At 42.0% G+C, this 6958-nt stretch overlaps 1 long non-coding RNA gene across 1 annotated transcript; it reads left to right on the top strand.

The window, feature by feature from the left end:
• The first annotated feature begins 2944 nt into the window (after window positions 1-2944).
• Window positions 2945-5881, top strand: LOC145516300 (uncharacterized). The gene is made up of 3 exons (XR_014061283.1): window positions 2945-3019; window positions 3538-4470; window positions 5105-5881. It is a non-coding gene; the product is annotated as an uncharacterized LOC145516300 (long non-coding RNA).
• The last annotated feature ends 1077 nt before the right edge of the window (window positions 5882-6958 follow it).

Below are 6958 nucleotides of genomic sequence, written 5' to 3'. Positions count from 1 at the left end.
TTCAAGACTGCATCCTACTCAAGTGTTAGTTTAACCTCCACTAAGGAAGCCATGAGTAAATGTAGATCCCATGCTGGCTGAGTAATTGCATTTTAAACTTAGAATGATTTTTATGACACCATCTTGTGTTTAATCTGAACATCTAACTGTTCCCAGGAACTCACTCCTCATGTTGTTAAATATACCTTTCTGAAAGTATTTACCTTATAAAAAGGAAAGACTTAATTTCATTTCCAATTTCACAGTCATACTACTTCTTCAAGTTATTTCATACCAATTGCAATATTTGGACAATGGAGGCATCACTTTAAGATACTTGAACCTTATTCTACATTTCTGAATTTTGTTAGTTCCCCTATTACATCAACCTTATTCCCTAAATTCCTCTGTAAATATATCCTGAAATAATTTTCTTATGACGTGCTGACATAGTCTGAGATTTTATATTGTGTTCAGTGTGAGTAGTTCGCGTTCCCGGAACCACTTTTAGCTGCATTGCACTCTTTGTCCTTCTTATCAGCAAGCTGCAGACTTGGTCCCAGTGCTCCTACTGAAAATTATATTCTCTGGTTAAAAAACAGTCTATCTCCTTTGGAAACTTAGAGGATACCTGTGAGGTTTTGGATTAAGAAAAAAAAAACTCTACAATGTCTTAGTTGTTTCAGTTCCCAACTGGATGTCATGAAATTTTAATTACAGCCTAAATCTATATGTTTTGTTTCTTTATGCTATCCCATTGAAGACTGGTGATTTAACACAATTCTTTACTATTGCCATTTTACAATTTATTTCATATTTCTGTATCACAAGATTGCATATATAAAATGATTTGACTCTTTTTGCCTTAGGACATTTCTATGGGGTTTTTAGAAAGACAAATACATGTAATTGTTAAGCCTTACTTATAAGAAACTCTGTATTTGCAGACTGTGTGGTATGCAGTGCCAATCGTACTGGTTCAGAGTAGGTTATGGAGTATTTTAATGCAGACAATCATTTATTATGCCCTATTCTTTTCTTTAATTTCCACTTTTTCTCTTTCCCTTTATGTAGGCCCTTTCAATCAGGTTTTAAATAGACTCAGCTCTATCTCATTCTTAAAAGAAAAAAGGCGAAAGAACAGAGAGAATCCTTGCTACACTGTGTTCCACACACACGCTCATCTCTCGGGCCACACATCTTAGATGTCACAGGCACTCAGTGCCTCTGTATTTGCACTTTCCACAGTTGTACTCAGACGGCAACCCTGCTTTGTCCATCTCACAGAAAGTGCTTTCCCCAGGGTCATTGTTTGTCTCCCCTAATTGCTGCAAACATCTTACAGCAATCTCCTGCTTTGGCTTCTGGGACAACCGACTTCCTGGCTGACCCCAGCTTCTCCAATCAGCTACCTCACCTACTTTCTGAAATCGCCTTCTGTTAATCACATTCATCAGTTTTATTCCATATTCTCTTTACAGCCCCCTCACCCTACATGAAATGTGACCCCTTCGTTGATATTTACAGGAAGACAGACACAAAGACTGTAATGTACTCCAGATCTCTCTCCAAAGCCCACACACCATCCTCACTTTGTATCAGATAGGCTTGCATATCATACACTAAAGAGTCATTTCCTTCCAAACCTGATTCATTCCCCCAACCATCTTTTGTTGACTGATTAGGGTTATAGTGAGTTGTAAGAAACAGACCTATAATGGTGTGAGACTTCATCCCCTGGGTGAATATGGCATCACACCTTTTGTGTTTGGCCTATTATGTCTATGACTTTTGTTATCAAGGGGACTTTATGGTCTGAGATGCTTGCTCCAGCTCCAGCCATCAAGTCTAATCCCAGCAGTAACAAAATAGAAAGCGGAGAGAGGAACTGCCCTCCCCTCTAAGGATGCCTTCTCCTCTAAGGACGCTTCCCAGGAAGAAACTGTCCCTCTGTACATGTCCCAGGGACCAGAAACTGGCTCCACGGACTGATACTCAGAAGGAAGGTTGAAAATGTCACCTTTATTGTGAACTTCATGCATTCAGCAGACTTTTGGAAGCCCTTTCACTGTAGAAGAAGTGGACAGTGGTAGACAGCTGGGCACTGTCCCTGCACTGCGGCCCCTTCACTGTGGGAACATTTCCACCCAGGAAAGGAACACTTGTCTCCTCACCAGCACTCAGTCACTGTGCATAGTTCAGCTGGGGTCTCAGTGGTGGGCTTATACGAGTTCCTCATGCCTGCTGTGACTACTTAAGGTCTAAACCCCTAAATCTTAAGTATAATTTTGTTTACCCCAATAATGGTGTCTGAATAATATAACTACAATAGCAATTCTCTTTTTGGAAGATGAAACCAGGAAATGAAATAGTAGTCATTTGTCCACAGGAATTTGTCTACAGTCATTTGTCCAAAGGAACGATCCAAAGTCTTACTCCCACTTCCGCCAGTAGGTTCCTGGCTTCCATAAGGCCATTCTATTAAATAAAATTATTTTAGGCTATTCTCTAGAATAAATCAGAGAGACACGTTTTTTTTCATAGGTTATGCTTTTGGCTGTACTGGTTTTCAGGGTTTTGCTAGGATCCTTCATTACCTTTCAATTATTTTATTATTATTTTCATATATGCCATACCATTTAAAAACAAGCATCCAGACAATGGAATATTACCCAGAGCTAAAAATAAATGAGCCATCAAATCATGAAGAGACATGAAGGAAACTCAAATGCATGTTCCTAAGTATGAGAAGGCAATCAGAGATAGCTCCATACTGTGTGATTCCAACTGTATGACATTCTGGAAAAGGCAGAACCATGGAGACAGTAAAAGGACCAGTGGTGACCAGGGGTTCTGGGGGGAGTTCAGGGGTGGGAGTGGCTAGTGGAGCACAGAGGGCTTTAGGGCAGTGGGTCTACCCTCTGTGATATTATAATGGCAGACATGTGTCATTGTACATTTGTCCAAACCCAGAGAATGAACAGCATCAAGAGGGAACCTTAATGTAACCATGGACTTTGGGTGATCATGACAAATCAATGTAGGTTCATCAATTATAAGAAATGTACCACTTTCATTTGAAAAATTATCTTATTTGTGTTTACTTTTCAGCAGTTTCTTTTGCTTTGTGTTCATATTAAATAATATCTTCCCTGTCACATTTAATCTGCCAAAAACCCTAACCACAATACTTTTACAGCAGATATTGTTTTTACTCTCTTGAATTGTGATTTGAATGTGTTTTTTTCCCATGATTCTGTCTCATTTTAAAATATGTGAGATACAATTATAGTCATTATTTTAATATTCCTTTTTGCTAAATCGCATCTGGATGAATTCTAGGTTTTTATTTTTTTTTCCTCTTCTTTAAGGATTATAGTTTCTCCTTCTTTGCATGTGTGGTAATTTCATAACATGTCAATTATTGTGAACTTTACTTTGTTCTTGGCTGTATATTTTGTTATTCCTATAAATATTCTTGAGCTTTGTTAGAGAACATATTTAAATTATTAGAAATGAGTTTGATCCTTGCTTTTATCGCTTTTAATATCTCTTTAGGTATCACCAGAGCAGAATGCACTCTAGGGTAATCATTCCCCATGGCAGGGCCAAGGCTGGTTTGCACATCCTACTCAATGCCCACAGATTAAGCAGTCTCCAGTGTGGCAGACTCTTTGTCGACTATGAGGGCTATGCCATTTCTTCTAAGGGAAGAGGAACTACAGAGCCTCCTGATGAAAGTGAAAGAGGAGAATGAAAAAGCTGGCTTAGAACTCTACATTCAAAACACTAAGATCATAATATCTGGTCCCATCACTCTATGGGAAACAATGGAAAAGTGACAGACCTTATTTTCTTGGGCTCCAAAATCACTGCAGATGGTGACTGCAGCCATGAAATTAAAAGACGCTTGCTCCTTAGAAGAAACGCTATGACAAACATAGATAGCGTATTAAAAAGCAGAGAAATCACTTTGCCAACAATGGTCTTTAGTCAAAGCTGTGGTTTTTCCAGTAGTCATGTATGGATGTAAGAGCTGGGCCATAAAGAAGGCTGAGCACCAAAGAATAGATGCTTTTGAACTATGGTGCTGTATAAGGCTCTTTAGAGTTCCTTGGACTGCAAGGAGATCAAACCAGCCAATCCTAAAAGAAATCAATCCTGAATATTCATTAGACGGACTGGTGCTGAAGCTGAAGCGCCAAAATTTTGGCTACCTGATGCGAAGGGCCAATTCATTGGAGAAGATCCTGATGCTGGGAAAGATTGAAGGCAAAGAAGGGAGTGACAGAGGATGAGATGTTTAGATGGCATCATTGATGCAAGGGACAAGAGTTAGTCTCCAGGAGATAGTGAAGGACAGGGAAACCCGGTGTGCTGCAGCCCATGCAGTCTCCAAGAGTCAGACATGACTGAGCAGCTGAACAACTGCGGCAAGGGAGCCCCGTGTGCACGCCGAGGGAACACTGCTGCCACCAAGGTCTCTAGCAGGTTCTGGCTCCAGCTCAGTATTCTTCTCTTCCGCGTGTGCTTGCTGCTGCGGCTGAGCGTTCCAAAGGGCCGCCTGCAGACCCGCATGTGTCTTTCTCCCTGAACCTCTCGCTCGCTATGCTCAGCTCTGTGAACTTCCATTGCCCCGTTCTCTCTGGACTCTCGCTCTGCTGGGTCCCTCCCTCCCTGTACTATGGACTGGAGCCTCACTGAAGATGGCTCCTGGGTCGACCCTACAGCCCGGATATGTTTCCCATCTCTCTCAGATCACTGATCTGTATTGCCTGGTGTCCAGTGTCTTGAAAGCTCGTTTCATGTTTTTTTGCACTCTGTTCATATATTTTGTGGTATTTGGTCTGATTTTAATTCAGGGACTGCCATTAGCTTCTGGACCATGTGTCAGGTTTTTTTTTTTTTTTTACTTCTGGTGGAACAAACTTGATAATAAGCACATTTCTGGCCCATGTCTCTAGCCTAAAGGGCCCCATGTTTTACTATCCTTCCCCAACTGCTCATGGCTCAGATCCCCTGGCGGCAGCAGCAGTAGCTGGGCTGAGTCCAGGTCCCGTCATAACCTGAAGCAAACCCACGGGATGTTCTGGAATTAATAGTGGTCTTTTATAATTGCATACAGGTGCTACGGGCCACACCTTCATACGTCCACACTGATCAATGGCAGATGAGAGGCTGACCACGCCTTCACACGTCCACACAGACCAACGGCAGACGTGAGAGGCTGACCACGCCTTCACACGTCCACACTGACCAACGGCAGACGTGAGGCTGGCCACGCCTTCACACGGCCACACTGACCAATGGCAGACGTGAGAAGCTGTGGGATAGGTGCCTCTGAGCGGTCGAGGAAACACTGCCGGGCTGAGAGTGGGCCTGTGCCACCAGCGCTGCCAACTGGGTAGCAGTTTTCCCCAACTGGGTAGCACTGTACAGGAGACAGGGATCAAGACCATCCCTGTGGATGAGGAGTCCAGCTGGAGTGTAACTGCCTGTACCACATTCATGTCCTTTAAAGAATGGCTTTAACATTTAGAGATGCGCGGCTTCCAGAAGAAGGCAAGGAAGGAGAAAGGAACAGAAGATCAATTGTATGGCACAAGGACTACAGTTTTCTATTTATGCATAAGTGTATCTCTTATTTCCAATCTAGAAAATACGTCTAAACCAAAGGGTGTGTCCATCAGTGATTGTAAATACAGACGCAGTCACTTGGCAGGATCCATAGCGCTAAATGCTGGCACCCAGTAGGAAGCTGGACTCCAATACATGTGAGGCCCCCTGCAACCCTCTTATCCCCTCTGCTGGTTTGACTATCTCCCCTCTGCAATGCTGTGATTTTTCTGGGATACTGAAATCTTTAACAGCAATGTATAAAGACTCACGTAAGTAAATAAAATTTTAGTCACTTGTTACTCCCCTTAACTGAATTGAGGCCTGTTTCCAGGTCTTTCATGGTTCCTTGAGCTACAGCAAGTGTCTCTAGCTCCTGTTTCTCACCCAATCAGTATCAAGCTCCATGCAAACATGCCTGGAGGCAGTGCTGAATCCCCCTGCAATTAAGTCTCTCCTCCTGGGAATCCTTGTGCTTCCACTGACTTTGGTTTGACATGTATATTTTCCTTTGGGACGCATATTCAAGAAAAAGTAGAAGATCCTAGGTTAAAAAAGATTGCCTCAACCCCCTCTACAGTGCAGCATCCTTTTCACTTTCTACCCAATAGTAAGTTTATAATGATCCTTATGATTGTCACTGGGCTCTGGAATTCTTGAAAGAAAGCACTGAGGTACACAGCTAAAAAAAACCACAGAAGATCTCTCTGTTTGTAAAGTCACTCGGATACTAAAGCCCCAGATCACCCAGCCGTCTTCATTTGTTTCTAATGAAATAACTGGAGATTCTATACAAATAGTAGATGCTGTTTCCAAGAAAAGGTTAGATTTCACAACATATGTAAGAATATTTTAATACCACGTGAGTCCATGCTAGGTCGCTTAAATCTTGTCCGACCCTTTTGTGACCCTGTGGACTGTAGCCTGCCATGCTCCCCCCATCCATGGGATTCTCCAGGCAAGAATACTGGAATGGGCTGCCATGCCCTCCTCTGAGGGATCTTCCCAACCCACGGATCCAACTCACGTCCCTTATGTCTCCTGCATTGGCAGGAGGGTTCTTCACCACTAGTGCCACCTGGGAAGCCCCATTTTAATACCACAAGGATTCTTAATAACTTACATCCTGAACTTTGAGCAAAAGAAATATTACTTTGAATGCTTTTATATAAGCTAAAAATACTGTAACTATATTTCATAGAATAAATTTGCTGCTAGTTCTATAAGGGAAAAAATAAAGCAGAAACTCTTGTTCTAAGTAAGGAAAGTCCTCTAATGAGGAATTTTACATTAAATCTGATATTTTGGAATGACAGCCAACTTGAGACAAGTTGTAAGGTTTTGTATGAAAAATCACAAATTT

Source organism: Giraffa tippelskirchi, chromosome 8 (genome assembly GCF_054371585.1).
Source record: "Giraffa tippelskirchi isolate mGirTip1 chromosome 8, T2T-mGirTip1v1.2.pri, whole genome shotgun sequence".
Classification (NCBI taxonomy): Eukaryota; Metazoa; Chordata; class Mammalia; order Artiodactyla; family Giraffidae; genus Giraffa; species Giraffa tippelskirchi.
Note: the sequence above shows the minus strand (reverse complement) of the source record. Positions and strands in the feature narration are given on the sequence as shown.